This window comes from Meles meles, chromosome 7 (genome assembly GCF_922984935.1).
Source record: "Meles meles chromosome 7, mMelMel3.1 paternal haplotype, whole genome shotgun sequence".
NCBI classification, from domain to species: Eukaryota; Metazoa; Chordata; class Mammalia; order Carnivora; family Mustelidae; genus Meles; species Meles meles.
Genome location: NC_060072.1, coordinates 87,064,684 through 87,085,058, shown reverse-complemented (window position 1 = coordinate 87,085,058; position 20,375 = coordinate 87,064,684). Strand labels below are relative to the sequence as shown.

General features: G+C 41.9%; 1 protein-coding gene across 2 annotated transcripts in view; it reads right to left on the bottom strand.

Moving 5' to 3' along the window:
- Window positions 1-20,375, bottom strand: part of SPATS2 (spermatogenesis associated serine rich 2) — a 158,882-nt gene that overhangs the window by 124,652 nt on the left and 13,855 nt on the right. The window contains exon 1 of one of the 2 annotated variants that reach the window (XM_046011140.1): window positions 19,382-19,773. The exons of the other annotated variant lie outside the window; for it this stretch is intronic. The gene's annotated coding sequence lies outside the window, so the exon portion shown is untranslated. Of the gene's footprint in view, window positions 1-19,381; window positions 19,774-20,375 lie in introns of those variants that run through there. 2 annotated transcript variants of the gene reach the window in all.

The following is a 20,375-nucleotide window of genomic DNA, read 5'->3' as shown; positions in this document are numbered from 1 at the left end:
AAAAAGAGGGACACCTGGGTGGCTCAGTGGGTTGAGCCTCTGTCTTCAGCTCGGGTCATAGTCCCGGGGTCCTAGGATCCAGCCCCTCATCGGGATCTCTGCTCAGTGGGGAGCCTGCTTCCCTCTCTCTCTCTGCCTGCCTCTCTGTCTACTTGTGATCCCTCTCTCTCTGTCAAATAAATAAATAAAATCTTAAAAAAATAAAAAGAAAGAAAGAAAACTACTTACTTAATTCTGGAGTGAGACATCCCTCCCCGCCATGCACAGATATTTAAAAAGAGGGTCTAACTACTTGGAACAAAAATGTCCTTCCTGAGACCCTGTCACTTGCATCAACATGGATGAACTTGAAGGACATTACATTAAGTGAAATAAGTCAGAGGCAAACAAAAACCTGCATGATCTCACTTACATATGGAATCTAAAGAAGTCAAATACATAAAAGGAGAGAGTAGAATGGTGGTTACCAGGGGCAGGAAGATGGGGGAAAGGAGAGATGTTGGTCAAAGGGTTACAAAGTTGCAGTTACATGGGATGAATAAGCCCAGGGATCTAATGTACAGTAAAATGATTAGAGTTAATAACACCATACTGAATACCAGAAATTTGCTAAGAGACAAGATTTCAGGTTTTCCCCTCACATACACATACAAAAGATAATTACGTAAGAAAATGGTGGTGATTATGGTAATCATTTCACTGTCTATATGTATACCAAAACATCATGATGTACACCTTAAATACTGTAAGGGCCTATTTAGCCAGAGCGTTTCTATCCAGTTAAACAGTGATTTTGTTGTTTATGCAGTAAAACTTAAACTGACCCTGTCTCCCCCGCCACCCCCCCCAACTCACTTAAAAGCAAGTCCTGGAAACCAGTCCCGGGTAACAAAGTCCAAATACAAGGGCAGGTCAGGCCGGGTGGAGACATCCAATCAGTGGGGCACGCATACTGTCTCCCTAGCTACCAAGGAGTGTGGGTCCCGCCTTTTGGGCGCCAATTCTGACCAAAGTGATAGGCTAGTTCAAATGTCTACTAGGGTAAATTGTAATTCAATTGGCCACCCATGTGTGACCTAGCATGACTGTGCAGCTTTCTCTGTGTGTTACAATCTCATTGGCCACCTGTGTGTGGCCAGGCCCAACCACATGGCCTATAAAAGTTAGTCTGTAAGGCAGGGAGGGATCACCCTCTCTCTAAGAGGCGGCCTAGACTCGTCTGTTTGATTCTTGATGCTTGGCACGAAATAAACTTTGCTTGACCTTCGCTTTGTATCAGTCTCGATCCTTTGGTTACGGACCTAACAATACAATTTTCATTTTAAAAACTAATTAAAATTTAAAATAAGTATGCTCTTTCCTAGGACCAGGACTCCTTGCCCTTTCTTCCCTCCCAACACTCACTCCCTTAGCTCAGAATCTGCCTGCTATCAGTCCTAACCTCTTCATGTACTTCATCTCGGTTTCTGTGGTCCATCAAAAGAAGCCCCAGACTTTCAGACCTCTCATCTCCCATATTCTAATCCCCAAATAGTTCTTACACATTCCCTGTTCTATCCTTATGTGCCATACATCTCTCTCCAAATTCTGAAATCCTTCCACTACATTTTCAACTTCTACTCTCAACATTTTCTTCAACTTCTTGTTCTAATTAAAACCTAGTTCTCGGGGCGCCTGGGTTAAAGCCTCTGCCTTCAGCTCAGGTCGTGATCTCGGGGTCCTGAGATCGAGCCCCACATCGGGCTCTCTCCTCGGTGGGGAGCCTGCTTCCTCCCCTCTCTCTGCCTGCCTCTCTGCCTACTTGTGATCTCTCTGTCAGATTAAAAAAAAAAAAATCTTAAAAAAAAAAAACAAAAACAAAACCTAGTTCTCTTCTGAGGTCATACTTCCCTCACAGCCCTCAAGTGGTTCAAGTTCTCTTCCCCACACCCTTCATACAACTGGAGCTGGGGGTCAGGAAAGTGTACTCCTTGCTCCTCACTGAAGGTTCTAAGTCAGTCTCCTTCCCTTTTCCCAAAAAACAAAAAACAAAACAAAACAAAACAAAAAATCCACCTCCACTTTGAATATCACGTGAGGGGCGCCTGGCTGGCTCAGTCGGTTAAGCGTCTGCCTTCGCCTCAGGTCATGATCCCAAGGGGCCTGGGATCAAGCCCTGAATCAGGCTCCCTGCTCAGCAGAGAGCCTGCTTCTCTCTCTCTGCTGCTCCCCCTGCTTGTGTGCTCTCTCTTTAGGTCAAATAAATAAATAAAATCTTTAAACAAACAAACAAAAGAATGTCATGTGAATACTCTATTACCCTTTACCTGGCTGTGATGGTTAATTTTATGTGTCAGCTTGACTGGATCATGGGGTACCAGATATGCGGATACAGACCATAACTGCATGTGTCTGTGAGGATGTTTTAGATGAGATTAGCATGTGAAATGGCAGACTGAGTTAAGCAGATGGCCCTCCCCATTGTGGGTGGGTATCATCCAATCCATTGAAGGCCTGAATAGAATACAAAGGTAGAGGAAAAAAGAATTCCTTTTGTCTCCGCCTGACTGCTGAACTAAACTACCTGTCAGTCTTCTGCTCTTGGACTGGGACTTATACCATTGGTGTTCGTAGTTCTCAGGCCTCTGGTCTTAAACTGGAATTTACACCACCAACTATCCTGAGTCCCTAGCTTGCAGACATCAGATCATGGACTTCTCAGCCTCCATAACGGCATGATCTGATCCTTATAATAAATTCCATTCTAGACAGATACAGATATAAATGCAGATATAAAGATACAGATGGGAGAGAGCTCGATCCTACGGGTTCTTTTCCTCTGGAGAACCCTAACACTCTGACTCTCCACAACACAGATCCTGTCGTTAAATCTCAGTGATTTCACACACATGATCTTTCTAATACTTCATGTCTCTGAATTCCTCGATTCCAATGATTTTGTCCTTCACCCCCGTAGCCCATGCATGATAATGCCTCCATGATCTCTATTTTTGTATCCTACTGCCTGACCATGACTTAAAATCTTTACAGCTCTGTCTCTCACATACCCAAATTACAACACCTTTTGATCTCAATGGGACCTTCAACTCACTGACTCTACCATCTTTTCACCATCTCTTAGACACTTCATGTCCTCCCTTTCTTATTTACCTGGTTTAAATTCCATAATTTAAATCAGTATATGGTCATAATCACTCCCTTGCATATATGCTCTATTCCCTTGACCCTCTCATGTTTTATTCCACTATCATGGTAAAAATCTCTTTCTGGTTAAATCCACTCCAAATATACACCCCTGCAGCTCAATACGGTTGGAAGGAAAAAAAAAATACTAATCTCACTTTAAATTCATGACCACAAGCCTCAAGGGCCCCCTAGTGCCACCTGGAAATCAAACACTACTTCCCTGCTACCCTCATTCTCCCACTCTCCTGAACATTCACACCTTCTCCTCTCTCCACAAACTTCCATGTTTCCTCCCCACACTCACTCTCAGCTGAGCACTCTGATTCCTAACTCACTGAGAATATGACAACAATCAGAAGAAAACTTTTGCAAACTTCTACTACCAAATCAATACACCTACTTGATGGGTGGGTCTGAGATATATTTTGGAGATGTAATCAATAGATTTGATGTGAGGTATGAGGAAGAGAAACGAATCAAAGATGATTTTTAATGGGGGGAGGTGGGATTGGGAGAGGGGGAGGGGGCTATGGACATTGGGGATGGGAGGCGAACCATAAGAGACTATGGACTCTGAAAAACAACCTGAGGGTTTTGAAGGGTCAGGGGTGGGAGGTTGGGGGAACAGGTGGTGGGTAATAGGGAGGGCACGTTTTGCATGGAGCACTGGGTGTTGTGCAAAAACAATGAATACTGTTACGCTGAAAAAAATAAATAAAATGGGAAAAAAAAAAGATGACTTTTAAGTATTTGCTAAAATACTACTTTTTCAACAAGGCCTTCCCTACCACCTTCAGTCAGTCTCTCTCTCTCTCTCTCACACACACACACACACACACAGTTACATGCTTATAGAGTGTCCCTTATCTCCTTTCTTGTTTTTTTATTTGGGGGGTGTTTTTAATACCAATATCACCAATTTAAATACTAAACATTATATCCTTTGTTTAATATCTGCCTTCCCCAACTACAATATAAGGCAAGGATTTTTATGTTCAGTTCATTCCTGTGCATCAGACAGATAGACATTCATTAAATTTTGTTAAAGAAATGAAATATCTCTAGCATAAGCAAATAGATAAATGGTGTCATTTGCATAGGAAAAAGAATACCTTTATTTTTTTCTTTTTTAAGCAGGCTCTATGCCCAGCATGGAGACCAATATGGGGCTTGAACTCACAACTCTGAGATCAAGACCTGAGCTGATGATATCGCAGAGTCAGACACTCAACCAGATGAGCCACCCAGGAGCCCCCAGAAAAATTAAACCTTTAGAGTGGGAAGGAGCATGGTCTCTGTATAAAGGTGCTTGTAATCTAGTGAAAGACAATGAAACATACATTTCAACACATTAGAATTCCATAATTTGTTAAATGTGTGATAAAAGCAAAACTGAAAAATATTCTATGGTTCCATTTTTATCAGGTGTATGTTTTCTATGTACATACACACTTGCAGACGCACACAACACACACATATGTTTCTGCTCTACAGAAAAAGTTCTGGAAGGAAAAATACCAAACTGTTAGTCCATGAGCTAAGAAAGGTAATATGCATGGGGAATTAGAGTGAAGAGAGGGTAAGGAGACTTTTACTATTCACGTACACGTTTTACAACATATTACTTTTGTAATTTAAAAAAGAGAGAAAGAGGGGCACCTGGGTGGCTAGGTCAGTTAAGTGCCTGCCTTCGACTTAGGTCATGATCCCAGGGGCCTAGAAGGGAGCCCCATATAGGGCTCACTGCTCAGTGGAGAGGGAGAAGCAGGCTTTCCCTAAATAAAATCTTTTTAAAAAGAGAGAGAAAGAGGGGCGCCTGGGTGGCTCAGTGGGTTAGGCCTCTGCCTTTGGCTCAGGTCATGATCTCAAGGTCCTGGGATCGAGCCCCGCATCGGGCTCCCTGCTTCTCCCTCTCCCTCTGCCTCTCCCCGCTGCTTGTGCTGTCTCTCAAATAAATAAAATCTTAAGGGCGGGAAGCAGCTAAAAAAATTTAAAAATTTAAAAAAGAAAGAAAGAGAAGGAAAACAATTTCTTCCCAAAAGGAAAAAAATTATATTTAACAGAGGATTAATATCCACAGTATAAAAAACTTCCATAAAACAAACCAAAAACCCAATTTAAAAATGAGCAAAGTACAGAAAGACAATTCACAAAGAAATATAGTCAATAGGGGCGCCTGGGTGGCTCAGTGGGTTAAAGCCTCTGCCTTTCGCTCAGGTCATGATCCCAGGGTCCTGGGATCGAGCCCCGCATCGGGCTCTCTGCTTGGCAGGGAGCCTGCTTCCTCCTCTCTGTCTCTGCCTGCCTCTCTCCCTACTTGTGATTTCTATCTGTCAAATAAATAAATAAAATCTTTAAAAAAAAAAAAAGAAATATAGTCAATAAACATATAAAACATACTCAACCTCATGTTCAATCAGGGAAAAAAATGCTTTCATTCATAAGTCAATGTTATAAATGTGTAAGTTCATTATCTACAACTATTGGTTGGAGTGTAATTTGGAAGGTTTCTTAAAGTAATTTAGTGAGTGACAAAGTAAATAATGTTATCAAAGAATAAATTCCTGAGCCCATAATGATGCAATTAAACTACATAAATAAACAGGGGACAAAGCACAAGTCACCTTGTGGAAAATTTCTAATTAATAAATGTAGAAGTAACGAAAGAAACAGAAGACCATTTCAGTATCACAGTAATAGCTGCTTTAGGCAAGATACATCACAGAATGCTAAAATTAATAGGTGAAACTTTTAAAGAGAAACAGTGTATCTGGATAGTCTCAAAATATCTCCATAAAATATTTATTTATGACTGTGGAGGTTTAAACATGTGTCCAAATTCTTTGATATTTCTCCCTCCAAGAAATGAAACTTAATTCTCTCCCCATGAGTGTAGGCTAGACTTGGTGACTTGCTTTTTTTTTTTTTTTTTGGGTGACTTGCTTTTTAACAACATGCAAAGAGAAAAGCAGAAATTTTCCAGTGAAGAAACCTAGCAGACACCAAATCAACTTATCAAGGTTAACATCATCAATAATAAAACATGTTGATATCATCTATCCCCCCCATACAATGCAATGAGATGGGCACATGACCTCTGTGGTATTCTTACCCAAAACCTTTGTCTGGGTATCAGAAAATATCAGACAAACCTATAGGGATGGCCAACAAAATACCTGATCAGCACTCTTCAAAGTGTCAAGATAGTGAAAAAGACAAGAGAAAACCAGAAACTGTCAGAGATTGCAGGACACTAAAGAGACATGCTGGCTAGCTGCAACGTGGGTTCTTGGATTGGATCCTAGAACTTTTTAGGACATTAGTGGAAAAACTGAGAAAATCCAAACAGTTTATGTAATTTAATACTACTGTACCAATGTTAATTTCTTAGTTTTAATAAATGTACCACGATTATGAAAGATGTTAACATTAGGGGAAGCTGGGGGAAGAGTATATGGGAGCTCTCTGTACTATCTTTATTCTTTTGCAAACCTAAAATTATTTCAAACCAAAAATTTTTTTAAAAGCAATTTTAAAAAACTTTCACTAAAGGATTCACTAAAACTTTTAGAAGAATATACCCTCTTATACCTTTTCATCCAGCATTTCACTTCCAGCAAACCAGAGAAACACTCACATAGGTCCAACAAAGAGTTTATAAACAAATGTTCACTGATGCATTGTTAGAAAACTGCAAAAAAGGGGCATCTGGGTGGCTCAGTCAGTTAAGCATCAGTCTTTGACTCAGGTCATGATCTCAGGGTATCAAGCCCCATATCCAGCACCCTGCTCAGTGAAGAGTGCTTCTCCCTCTCGCTCTGCCCCTCCTAAACAGCTTGTGCTCATTCTCGCTCTCACACAAACAAAATCTTTAAAAAAAAAAAACAAACAAACAAAAAGAACTGCAAGGGACACACACACATATATATCCATCAACTGAATAATGATTACATAAAATGTATATTCATATTATAGAATAAACACCGTACAGAATAAAATGGGTCTATATTTAGTGATGTGGGAAAAAACTCCAAGATATATTAAGAAGAATGACAAAAATAATACGTACCTAAAAAATTTTTTCTGTAAGTACATAGGTGTGAATGGAACAATCTGAAAGAGTACTCAATAGGCTTATGATAGGACTGCCTCTGGAGAGAGGAATGCTCTTGAAGAGGAGAGTTATTCTTTAGTAAGGACAAGAGTTAAGGATCAAGATAAAGAGACCTTTCATTTCTTGGTCTGTATATTTCTATAATACTTGAATTTTTATCAACATTTCTAAACTACTCTGAAGTAAAAAATAAGGAGGGAAATAAGGATTTCATATACTATAAAATCTTGTGTCAGTCCAGAAAAACTCTGGAAGGATATATAAAAAAGGTACTATCAGTGATGGCTTTTGGGGAAGAGAACTGGAGAAACTGTTCTCACCATTTACCTCTGTACTGCTTAATTTTAAAATTTAACCCATTTTTTTAAATTTAATGTACATTTTTTGGGGATGCCTAGGTGGGTCAGTCAGTTAAGCATCCAACTCTTGATTTTGGCTGAGGTCATGATCTCAGGGTCATGAAACTGAGCCCCGCATTGGGCTCTGCACTGGAAATGGAGCCTGCCTGGGATTTTCTCTCTCCCTCAGCCCCTGCCCCACATTCCCACTCTCATTCTCTCTTAAAAAAAATAAAATAAAATAATAATAATAATAGTAATAATGTGCATTTTTTAAAGTACACTATGACAAGTGTTATTATGAAAGTATGTAATAGATTTCAAAGCTCAAAAGAAGGGGGGTGCTTAGTCTGCCTGAGAGACTTAGGAGAGTCACCAACGGATTTATTTAGAAAGCATTCCAGGCGGCGTTTATGGAATGGGCAAAGGCAGAGAGGCAGTCAAAAAGACAGGATGGTTCAGAGCTGCAGCAAATAGAACATAAAGCTTGAGAGTATAGGGGGAGAGTGCGTTAGGTTTTTGAATAATCACCAGTCCCTGGAAGCATACACTTCCCCTTGTTACCTTTCCCAAGAAAATAACCAAATTTAGACTTGCATATAGTTTTGGTCTGTTCTGCCTAAAGCTACTGCCCCACTCTAAATCATGACATACTAAAATAAAATACTATAAACCTGCCAGAATATATTCATCAGTTCAAGACAGTACAATTCTGACAGGAGGGTAACCCTAAATTAATTACTTTGATCTCCTAGTCTCATCAATCTTCTTTTGACCAGCCCATAAAGCCTAGTTGCAATAAACATAAAAACAATGATAGTACATCAGCTACATACAAGTAATCCCTTGCTTTTCAAAAGTTCGCCTTACACCACCTTCTCTTTAACGAAAGATCTATGTTAGTACCTGTTTCCACTAGTGGAAGGAAATCTGAAGAGGATATTCACTTTTACAAAAAACAGGTGAAAAACAAACATAGTATTCAGCCTTGCTTTGCAGCCGGCTCTTAGAAAAGCCGTGCACAGCCCAGCAGCAAGGGTGGCGCCCTTAAGTTCCTTTCCTGGGAACTACACTCAGCATCTCAACGTCAAGCTGCCATAGCTATGAACTGTGTCTGTGAGCATCTGTATTTTATCTTGACTTATTTTGTGTGTCCATTAGCAAGATGTGTCCTAAGGTAGCAGAAAAGCCTAAGAGACGTTATTTTGGGGTCCGGAAATGCTCAAAAATTTTTCCATATAAATTAATGGTAAATGCTTCTTCACTTTATGTCATTTAGACTTTAAAAAAAAGTTTCATAGGAATGCTCCACCTTCAGATAAAAGGGGAAACCCACAGCAGTAAATATAAAAAAAGGTTTCCCTGACCCCATTTTCAAAAAATTTTGATTGCAGCATTCACAGCAAATGTTTCGTAACACGGTAGAATGAAGAAAGATGATCTAAACCTGATATAACTAGATGGCACTACTGCTTCATAGTTCCTAGGAATACATTAAACATTGAGGATACACTGGCTTCTGACAAAGATAAATTGATTTTTGCCTAAGTGTTTCTAATTTCTTGATTTGGGGGCATCAGTTAAAAGCAAAGCATGAACACTGACACAGTCAAAACTTTATCGACAACAAAGGCTTTGTTGCTTTTGCACCCCTGTTTGCAAAAGCTAGGCAAAGTCCCCTTCCAATTCAGGCCACAAGTAGCAAAATACTTTTAACTATATTATTAGCTACTATTTATTATTGAGTGCAGACTATGTGCACTTACTGAACTATTTTCTGCCGTTTAAAATTCAATGGTCACAACTCAACAAAAAGACAATCCAGTTAAAAATTGGGCAAAGGGGCATCTGGGTGTCTCAGTGGGATGAGCCTCTGCCTCTGGCCCGCATGGGGCTCTCTGCTCAGAAGGGAGCCTGCATCCCCCCTCTCTCTGCCTGTCTCTCAGCCTACTTGTGATCTCTATATGACAAATAAATAAATAAAATCTTTAAAAAAAATTTGGGCAAAAGACTTCATAGGGATTTCTCCAGAGAAGATATATAAATAATCAACAAGTGAATATAAAGATGCTCAACATCTTTATAGTAGTCACGAAGGAAATGCAAATCAGATTCACAATAAGAGACCACTTCAGGGGCACCTGGGTGGCTCAGTCGTTACGATATCACCTCACTCACAGGTACTAAGATCACTATAAGCAAAAGGAAAAATAAAAGGAAAATTCCAAGTATGGATAAGGATGTGGAGAACTGGATCCCTCAAACATTGCTGGCAGTTCCTCAGAAAGTTAAACATAAAAATTCTACACGGGGGCATCAGTTAATCATCTGACTCTTGATTTCAGCTCAGGTCATATCTCAGGGTTGTGACATGGAGCCCTGAGACGCTCTCCCTCTCCTTCTGCCCCTCCCCCCATATCTCTTCCTCTTAAAAAAAAAAAAAAAATTCTACATGATCAAACAATTTCATTCGCAGCTAGACCCAAAAGAAATGAAAACAGATATTCAAACACTGGTATATGTGAATGTTCATGGTAATATTATTCACAACAGCCAAAAAGTGAGAATGACACAACTGTCCATCAGCAGACAAAAGCATAAACAAAATGTGATATATCCATACAAGGGAACTGTATTCAGCTATTAAAAAGGAAGAGATTCTGGTACATGCTACGACATGGACGAACCTCAAAAACATTATGCCAAGTGAAAGATGCCAAACACAGAAGATCACATGTTATAGGATTCCATTTATTTGAAACAGCCAGAATAGGTAAATTCACAGAAACAAAAAGCACATTGGTGGTTACCAAGAAATATGGCAAGAGGAGAATGAAGAGTAACTGCTCAGTGGGTATGAGGTCTCCTTTGGGGGTGAGGCAAAAGTTCTGGTACTAGATAGAGTGATGGCTGTACAACACTGTCGATATACTAAATACCACTGAACTGTATACTTTAAAGGGTTAATTTTATGTTATGTGAATGTCACCTAAAAATATTCAACAATCATGACAACTCGGTTGTCATGGGATTACTACTGCACCAATTTTACAAATTCAGAAACACAGGCTCAGAGAAATTAAAAGACGACCAAGTCCACAGAGGGTAGAGGAACAGAGATTCAAAGCCGGATCTGTGTGCCAGATTTGTGATTTTTTTTTTTTTTTTTGATGTTGACAGAATATAGCCCCTCTCTCCAACAATTAATTTTATGCTCAGCTATCGTTAATCCAACAAATTAGCAACTTCTATGTGACAAGACAGATTTATACTCTTAACAAACATGTTATATAGCTTCCCTATTTTAATAAATTAGAAAAGAAACCACAACATTAAAATATTATAATTATCAATATTAGCCTGATCATAACTAACACTATCCAGTAGATCCACATTTCAGACATCAAAAAGTTCAGCTGCCAAGAAGTTTAATATGCGTAAGGGCTATTTCACAATGGAAATAATTAGCCAGTAAAGTGTAAAAGGATCATGTGTTCTCAGCTTTACTGTCCAATCAAAACTGTAATCATGTAAAAATTGAATATAATTCTAATCTTACTCAAATATTAAGATTTCAGGTAACAAGTAATCAGGATGAAAGTACGAAATAGCCCTCCATTTTCAGGAGCTTTTTCTACTTCTTCAGGTTAGATGCCTAAACAAATTTGGTAATCACTGTCATTGCACTGTTTCCTATACTCCCAAATTACAAGAACATGAAATAATAATACCTTGTAGTCTAACTTAAAGGATCATCATAATATTACATATCGGCAGGCAGATAAATAACAATGTCAAATATTGACTTTTATTTCTTTTATTATATTTTTTTAGAGAGCGAGAACATGCATGAGAGCGGGTGAGGAAGGAGAAGGGGAGGCTGACCGGGCAGAGGTAAAAGGGGAGAGAATCCCAAGCAGGCTCCATGCTCAGTACGAAGCCCCGACATGGGGCTTGACCTCACGACCCTGAAATCATAACCCAAGCCAAAATCAAGACACTTAACTGACTGAGCCACCCAGGTGCCCCAAACATCAACCTTCAAAAAGACAACATAAAATACAACATTTGCATAGTGACAGAGATGAAAGATTACTCAATTAAGCCTTGTTTAAAGCGTTGCCAACAAGGAATAAGATAACCATCTCAAGAAACCTAGTGTGTACTGACCAGTAAGATATAAGACAATACCAAGCTTGCATCTAAGCTATAGCTGATTTAGTCTGTGGTGGTTCTGTACCCCTTGCCATTCAGGTACAATACTTTAGCTTCCTGTAATTCCGTCTTAGTTATAGATGCATTTCACTGCTTTCATCAAATATGAGAGAGCTTCTCATGATGAGATCCTTATGCTGAGGACTTGTGCAGTATATGCAGGTAGGCAATGAAGGCAATTTACTATAAAGATTGAGAGGATGACCAAACAAAGTAAGCAGAAGAGTCACTGCCACTACAATGCACATCTCATATCAATGTCAACAGAAGATAACCAGGAAGAGCCAGCCGTGAGCTGACCACGGTGACAGGTATCAGAAACCAAGTGAATAATTTTTTTTTAAGATTTATTTATTTATTTGAAAGAGCGAGAGAAAGCCAGCGAGCACGAGTGGGGGGAAAAGAGGGGCAGAAGGAGAGGGAGAAGAAGACTCCCTGCTCGGAAGCCTGATGTGGGGTTCGAGCCCAGGATCCTGAGATTATGACCTGAACCAATGGCAGACGCTTCAACAACTGAGTCACCCAGGCACCCCCGCAAGAGGATAATTTAAAGACAAATATTGCTCTACTACTGGCGGCAGCCTTAAAACACAGCAAATAGTTTAGTACTGGACATACCATGTGTACTCACGAGAAGAAAGATTACAAGTTGCACACATTGGTGTTTCCAGTCCTTTCTAAGGTCAGTGGGAAGTAACAGCATTGACAGAGTCTTCACTTACCTATAGTGACTCACCTAAATCATATAATGGCCTCATCACAAATCTTTTCCTCAGGCCCAATAACCTTTAGCCAATTTTAAAGAGGAACACACACACTCCACGGCTAGTAATCATGTTATATTGCTAATTAAGTAAAATTTTAAAAAATCCTCCTTCTTACCAGTAATCCAATGTTGTTATTTAGGGTTTGAACTAGCACAAATCACTACATAAGCCCTAACCACAAATTAGTCACAGGGCAATGACGGCAGAAGTGCCTTTACACTAATGGCTATATCCTCAAACCCTGCAGAATCTGTGTAGAAGAGGATATATATTTCACGCAACCCCCCCACCCCTGAAAGACCACTATGGTAGATTTGAACACCCAGAGCAAAATGCTGGCCTCTGACCAACGCTTAATATCCACTTAAACGTAAGGTGTTTAGAAACTTTACATGTTTAGAAATACAATGACCCTGAGTGCCCAGGTGGTGCAGTGGGTTAAGCCTCTGCCTTGGGCTCAGGTCATGGTCTCAGGGTCCTGGGATCGAGTCCCACATCGGGCTCTCTGCTTGGCAGGGAGCCTGCTGCCCCTACCCCCACCCCGCCTGCCTCCTACCTACTTGTGATCTTGCTCTCTATCAAATAAATAAATACAATCTTAAAAATATATATATAATAACCCTTGAACAACATGGGTTTGAAAAGCATGTGTCCACTTATACATGGATTTTTTTTTCAATAAATACAGTACTGTAAACGTCTTTCTTCGTCCTTACAGCCTTCTTAATATTTTCTTTTCTCCAGATACTTTATTGTAAGAATATGATATACAACATGCAGTAAAGTATTTGGAAAGTCCAAAGTTATACACAAATTTTTCACTGCACAGGGATCAGTGCCCCTAACTCCCACATTGCTCAAGGGTCATCCATATTTCAGAATCAACAGACCCCTCCAAGGTAAGTGTGGGCTAACTCTTTTATGAAGCTTCCAGGGGTGCCTGGGTGGCTCAGTGGCTTAAAGCCTCTGCCTTTGGCTAGGGTCATGATCCCAGGGTCCTGGAATCGAGCTCCACATCAGGCTCTCTGCTCAGCAGGGAGACTGCTTCCTCCTCTCTCTCTCTCTCTCTCTCTCTGCCTGCTTCTCAGCCTACTTGTGACCTCTGTCAAATAAATAAATAAAAATCTTAAAAAAAAAAAAAGATTATGAAGCTTCCAGAAAATGGCATGTGAACCTAAAGTCCCTTTGTAACACAATAATCTCAAGAAGCAAGATGCAGAGATAATTAACCTCTTTGTGGCATTAAAAAAAAAAAAAAGAGTTGGGAGGTTAGATCTATCCTTAAGAGACAGTCCACTGCCAGTATGCAGCTACAGCAATCTACTTTACTTGGTACTACAGAACTCATTCAAGTGTGTGTGTGTATGTGTGTACACACAAATAAACACATATATACACACACAAATAGAGGGAAAAATGGAGTCAAATAATGACCTGAGCCAATTTTACTTCCTGCATTACAGCTACCTTCTTTTTTTTTAAAGATTTTATTATTTTATTTATTTATTTATTTGACAGAGAGAGAGAGAGAGATCACAAGTAGACAGAGAGGCAGGCAGAGAGAGAGAGAGAGGGAAGCAGGCTCCCTGCTGAGCAGAGAGCCTGATACAGGACTCGATTCCAGGACCCTGAGATCATGACCCAAGCCGAAGGCAGCGGCTTAATCCACTGAGCCACCCAGGCGCCCCTACAGCTACCTTCTTAAAATATGTAAAGCACATAGCAGGCACTCAAACTTCTTCCAGTAAATGAAAGGATCTGCAAGATAAGCAGTAACCAGCAGCTCATGTAAAACATTTTTAAATGAAAAAAGTACCCTGGATTTCAAAGGCAACAAAGTGAACTGAAAATGCTCTACACTACTGACACATTCTTCAAATGCACATACAGATAATGTTTTTAAGGTGATTATCCACCTTTTCAGGTATGACTAGAAAGATCTATATATAACAAATGGTTCCTTCCACATTGGATATATTTCACACTTCAGAACAGATACTCCCATTTTCTTCATCAGCTGAGCTGTCTGAAAGATTTTCAAAAGTACTTTATTGCTAAGTTGAAATGTATTTTAATGTGCTTGCCAGATGTCATGATACATAAATATAAACAGGCAGAAGCGAAGAGAGAGCTGTGAAAACTAGGTAAATCATTTCCTTTTGAATCACTTCCAGTACAAGTGTCCTATGAACAGTACAGAAAGTCAGTAGAAGAAACATCATCCCTCAAACATAAGGCCAAGTACTACCTTAAGGTGAACACAAATAAAACCACCATTTAAAAGTTAACAACAGGGACACCGGAGTGGCTCAGTAGTTTGTTAAGCCTCTGCCTTTGGCTCAGGTCATTATCTCAGGGTCCTGGGATCAAGCCCTGCATTGGGCTGTCTTCTCAGCAGGGAGCCTGCTTCCCCTTCTCTCTCTGCCTGCCTACTTGTGATCTCTCTCTCCCTCTCTCTGTCAAATAAATAAATAAAATCTTTAAAAAAAAAAGTTGGGGCACCTGGGTGGCTCAGTGGGTTAAGCCTCTGCCTTCAGCTCGGGTCATGATCTCAGGGTCTGGGATCGAGCCCCACATCGGGCTCCCTGCTCAGCAGGGAGCCTGCTCCCCCTCCCCAACTCTGCCTGTCTCTCTGCCTGTCTCTCTGCCTACTTGTGATCTCTGTCTGTCAAATAAATAAATATTAAAAAAAAAAAAAGTTAACAACACTCCTTCACAGAGCGTGCCTGGGTGGCTCAGTTGGTTAAGTGTCCGGCTCTTGGTTTTGGCTCCAGTCACCATCTCAGGGTTGTGAGATGGACCCCTGAGTCAGGCTCCACACTCTGCAGATGTCTGCTTGAAGAGTCTCTCCCTCTGTCCCTCGCCCCACTTAAGCGCATTCTGTCTCTCTCTCTCTAAAATAAATAAATAAATCTTTAAAGTCCTCAAAAAATTAAACAGAATTACCATATGATCCAGAAATCCCACTTCTCAGTATATATCCAAAGTAACTGAAAGCAAGGACTCAAAAGATATGTGTACATCAATGTTCCCAGCAGCATTATTCACAACAGCCAAAAGATGGAAATGACCCACGTGTCTAAATGGATACACAAAATGTGGTACAACTGGCGCCTGGGTGGCTCAGTGGGTTAAGCCGCTGCCTTCGGCTCAGGTCATGATCTCAGGGTCCTGGGATCGAGTCCCGCATCGGGCTCTCTGCTCAGCAGGGAGCCTGCTTCCCTCTCTCTCTCTCTCTCTCTGCCTGCCTCTCTATCTAATTGTGATCTCTCTCTGTCAAATAAATAAATAAAATCTTAAAAAAAAAAATGTGGTACAACCTTACAATAGAATATTACGCAGCCCTTAAAAAAAAAGGCATGACATTCTGACACAAACAAAAATATTGATGAACCGTGAAGACATCATGCTAAGTGAAATAAGCCAGACACAACAGTCAAATACTATTATTCTACTTACATGCAATCCCTAGTCATATTCATAAACACAGAAAGGGGAATGGCTGAGGGAAGAGAGGTATGGGGAATTATTGTTTGATGGTCTCAGTTTAGAAGACTAAAATGTTCTGGAATGGTGACGGCTGCATAACAATGTTAATGTATTTAACACTATCGTACTTAATGGTTTAAATGGTAAATCTTACGTTATCTATATTTTACCAGAACTTTCTAAAAATAACTGAGCAAGAATGATGGCCAAACTTTTGTGACAAAAACATATCAAGAAAAGTGGTAAGAGTCTGTAATAGACATGCTTCACTGTCATCCTCCAGTACCTAGATGACTTACCTGAAGATCAAGACCTCAGAATAGGAGGGATGGACATGCTATTTTCATGTTGCTACAGATTTACACCAAGCAACTGAAGAAGATGAATTATATTCTACAGGAGATTATTTACTAAATAATGAATGGGCTCCCCTTCCCAACAATTAAATCAGAGAAAACCAAGCTCTTCCTTCCAGTTTCCAATGGAAATAACAAGATTGAAATAATCAGTTGTACTTCTAACAAGAAGCAGAGTGGATCCTAAGAGTGACTTAATCTTCCCAAGTTTAATATTGTAGCTCTGCAATGGGAAACAGCAAGCAATAATAATAATAATATATACAAACTTCCTTCACGGCTCTAAGTGATCTGTACATGTTACCTAACCTTTCTGAGCTTCATCTGAAAAATAGGGATAATGCTTACATCTACCTTGTAAGGGTTGTTTGAAGATCTTATGAAGTGATATATATAAAACACTGAGTTCAGTGCCTAGAATACATAAATGCTCAACAAATAAAAATTCCCTCCCCTCCTGCCAGGCACTATTATCTGAGGCTCTCTGCACTCCTGGATCAACCCCTCAGGGCTATGCTGATGTTTTGGCCAGCAACCTATGGCTCCTCCCTCAGGCCCCAGCTGTTTCTCTCAGTTCTACTTGTTTCACTCCCGGTTTCTAAGAGGATCCTGTCTATATTTAGAGATAATGCCCATACCAACTGTGGACTCAACAGGTGCTTGGGAGGGCACTTGAGCTCTCAGCAGTTTTCGATTGTTTTCCAGCGTTAATTGGTTCTGACTCCACAACTGGCTGCCTTGACTTCTACAAGGAAGAGCGCCACCTAGGTACAGTACTCAGCAGTACACTAGACTAAACAGAGTGTGTTCACAGATCAAAACCTTAGCAAGATCAGCTCTATTATGTGGACCTCAGAAGATTTGTTAAATCCTCAGGAGCAATAAACATTTATAAACTCTACAGAAGTACCCCCACTAACCCAATATTCATCTAAATCACTACTGTCAGGGTGCCTGGGTGGCTCAGTGGGTGAAGCGTCTGCCTTCGGCTCAGGTCCTGATCCCAGGGTCCTGGGATCCAGCCCCAAGTCCAGACTGGAATCCCCCGCACAGCGGGGAGCCTGCTTCTCCCTCTGCCCCTCCACCTACTCATGCTCCCTCTCCCCCCACCTCAAATAAATTAAATCTTTAAAATAAATAAATAAAATAAATCAGTATCAGACCTAAGTTTCAACCAATTCATGATGATTATACTATAACGAAGATTAGGAGGAAGGATATGGCAGGTAGAACAATCAGGCAGTGAAGATTTAAAGAAGGCATCCAACAGAGCTGGGTCCGAATGTGGCTTTATTTACCAGCTCTGTGACCCTAGTAAATTATTTAGCCTCTTCATTATAAAATAGGAGATAACCGTGAGGATTAAGTTAAATGAGATAATGCATGCAAAACAAACTTAGCACCTTGCCTAGTTCACTGTAAGAGGTCAACAATGAGCCACATTATCACTAGTGAAGACATTCCTTGCTCTGTTCAGTTTTTGTAAGATATAAGAAAAGTGACAATTTAGATCATTACTTTTGGATCTTTATAAAGTAGTCTAATACTACTATCCAAGACCTAGCCAGAAATATAAATGGATAAATTCCCAGAAATCTTAGGTGAGTCAGCAAAACTTAATACCCAACAAATAAAAAGATTAACACTGACTATTTATGAACACTTAATGGTAACTACAATTTCAAAATCAGCAATCTTATATCTAGTGCCACTCAATATTTGGTCTGGAAATCCAAGTATCAAGGAGATCAATGCAAAGATCATAACCCCAGAAATACTTTCCCACAGTATTTTCAAGTCACCTTTATTCAAACTGGAAAGTATAAGGCAGCCTGATAATCTGATATCAGCATCAAGAATTTCTTCAGGCAGAACCCAAACTCTCCCAGGAGCATAAAATCAGTAGCAGATGGTACATGAACATTTCTCAGTGAGAAACTGCAATTCTAACAAAGTATAGATAACTTCGATTTTATCAAGGCTATTCATCACCTTTTAGTCTACATGAAAATAAACTCTTGGTTCTCCCCCCAAACACCCTGAACTCTGCATTATCACTGACCTAACTCAAAGCAAGATGCCTCCTATTGGTGATATGCTCTCCCCTGCTTCATTAACCACAGGTATATTACATACAGTAACCTAATGAACACAAGAGAAATAAATACTACAGGCATGCTTCATCAATGAAACGGACTATAAATGATAACCGAATTATTAAAAGAACAGCTTGCTTGTACTGCTCAGCAGAGGGACCAGCCTGAGAAAGAGCCACCTTCCAAAAGAACCCAATCATCCTGGATAAATTAGAAGAAAGATGCCACTGTAGTCCACCTACCTTGTACTCTCAAACAAGATCTACCCTTCCGCGTTAAGACCAAACCACATCTATCTTATTTCTCTGCTACCCTTTCTTTACCTTATTTTCTTTTCCGTCCTCCCCCCATTCCAAAAATGCCTTTCTCTTTTTTTCAAATCCCACTTTGCCCCCAAATCCTAAGGACCTCGGACACCCACGCAGATGACCTTACGCATCCCCACTGCATTCCCAATTCATTGTACTTCTCATCCCAAATGACCCATTCTTTCATTCTTTTCGATCTCGTTGTTTCTCAGAATCCAATACCCCACACACGCTCACACCAGAGGTCCCCCCCTTACTCCATTGTTTCCCCGGCCTGTGCCTCTGGAAACCCCCCAACTCGGACCCGTGTGCTTCTGTCCGCCCCACTGACCCCAGAAGCCTTTCACCATCTGGGTACTCCAGGTCCCAGAAGGCTCAAGTCCCCCTCCTTTCCATACCCCAACCCCCAACAACTACCCCCTCCCCCGTGCCCTCCCTCAAGCCCGCTCTCTTGCACCTCTGTGCCCCTCTTCTCCCCCACCAACCCCTCCACCCAGTACCATCGGCCTCACCTAGCCGGCGCCCCCGCAGTCGCCGCGTCCCCCCAGTTCCGGGCTCTGCGTCCCGGACGCTCCAGGGTTTGAGAAGAGGAAAGGAGCTCCTCCGCCTCCTTCTCCTCCTCTTCTAGAGCGGCCGCCGTCGCCGCCGCGCTCCTCCCCCAGCTCTCCCAGAGCCGGACGCCGCCCCGCCCCCACCGCCCCTTTCCCCGCTTCGGCCGGGCGGCGGGCTGGGGATAGCAGCCGCGGCTGGGGGACGGAATGCCAGCGGATCCACACCGACCTCGCCGGGGCTCGCGCTGTTCGCCCCGCCCCGGAGCCCGCTCGGGCGCGTGCGCGCCAGCTAGCCAGCGCACAGCGCGCGTGCTCGCGCCGGCACGAACCCGGCGCGCCGAGCTCGAGGCCGTTGCAGCCAACCGGCGCGCGAAGGCCGGGGCGCGAAGCGGCCCGCGCGCCGAGGATCTGCGAGTGGAGAGGCGCGGGGCGGGAGGCGGGCTCTAGTCCGTCGGGTTACCGCTCCTCTCGTGACCAAGTCCCTCGCGCCTCGCACCGCCTGCCGGGTTGCGCGCCTGAGTTCAGGGAGCTCGGGCTTCGCCGGGAATTGGGAATAACGAGGAAGAGATTGGAGGAGTGGGGTCGGGAACAAACTAGATGGGAGTGGGGACGGGTGAGACCAGAGCTCGTGCCCACGTGCACAACAGCCCAGGCCGAGAAAGAGCGGAGCGACGTCGGGAGGAGGGAACTGCGCGCTCGGAGGGTGGAGGGCCCTAGCTGGAACTGCCGGAAAGAGCCGAAAGTCCCCCGGAGATTGCCGAAGGCGGACGCCTGGAGGGGAACGTCGCGAGGGGCTTTGATCTCTCCGTCCCAGGAAGGACTGGCTGTCTCTAGAGGCCTTGCCGTTCGCGGCTCACCGGCTCACCACTGAGCCCCGAGGACTTCCCAGCACTTTTCTCTTTTACTTCTTCCCCGACCCAAGTTTGACTCCAGAAGGCCATTTCGGAAGCTCCCG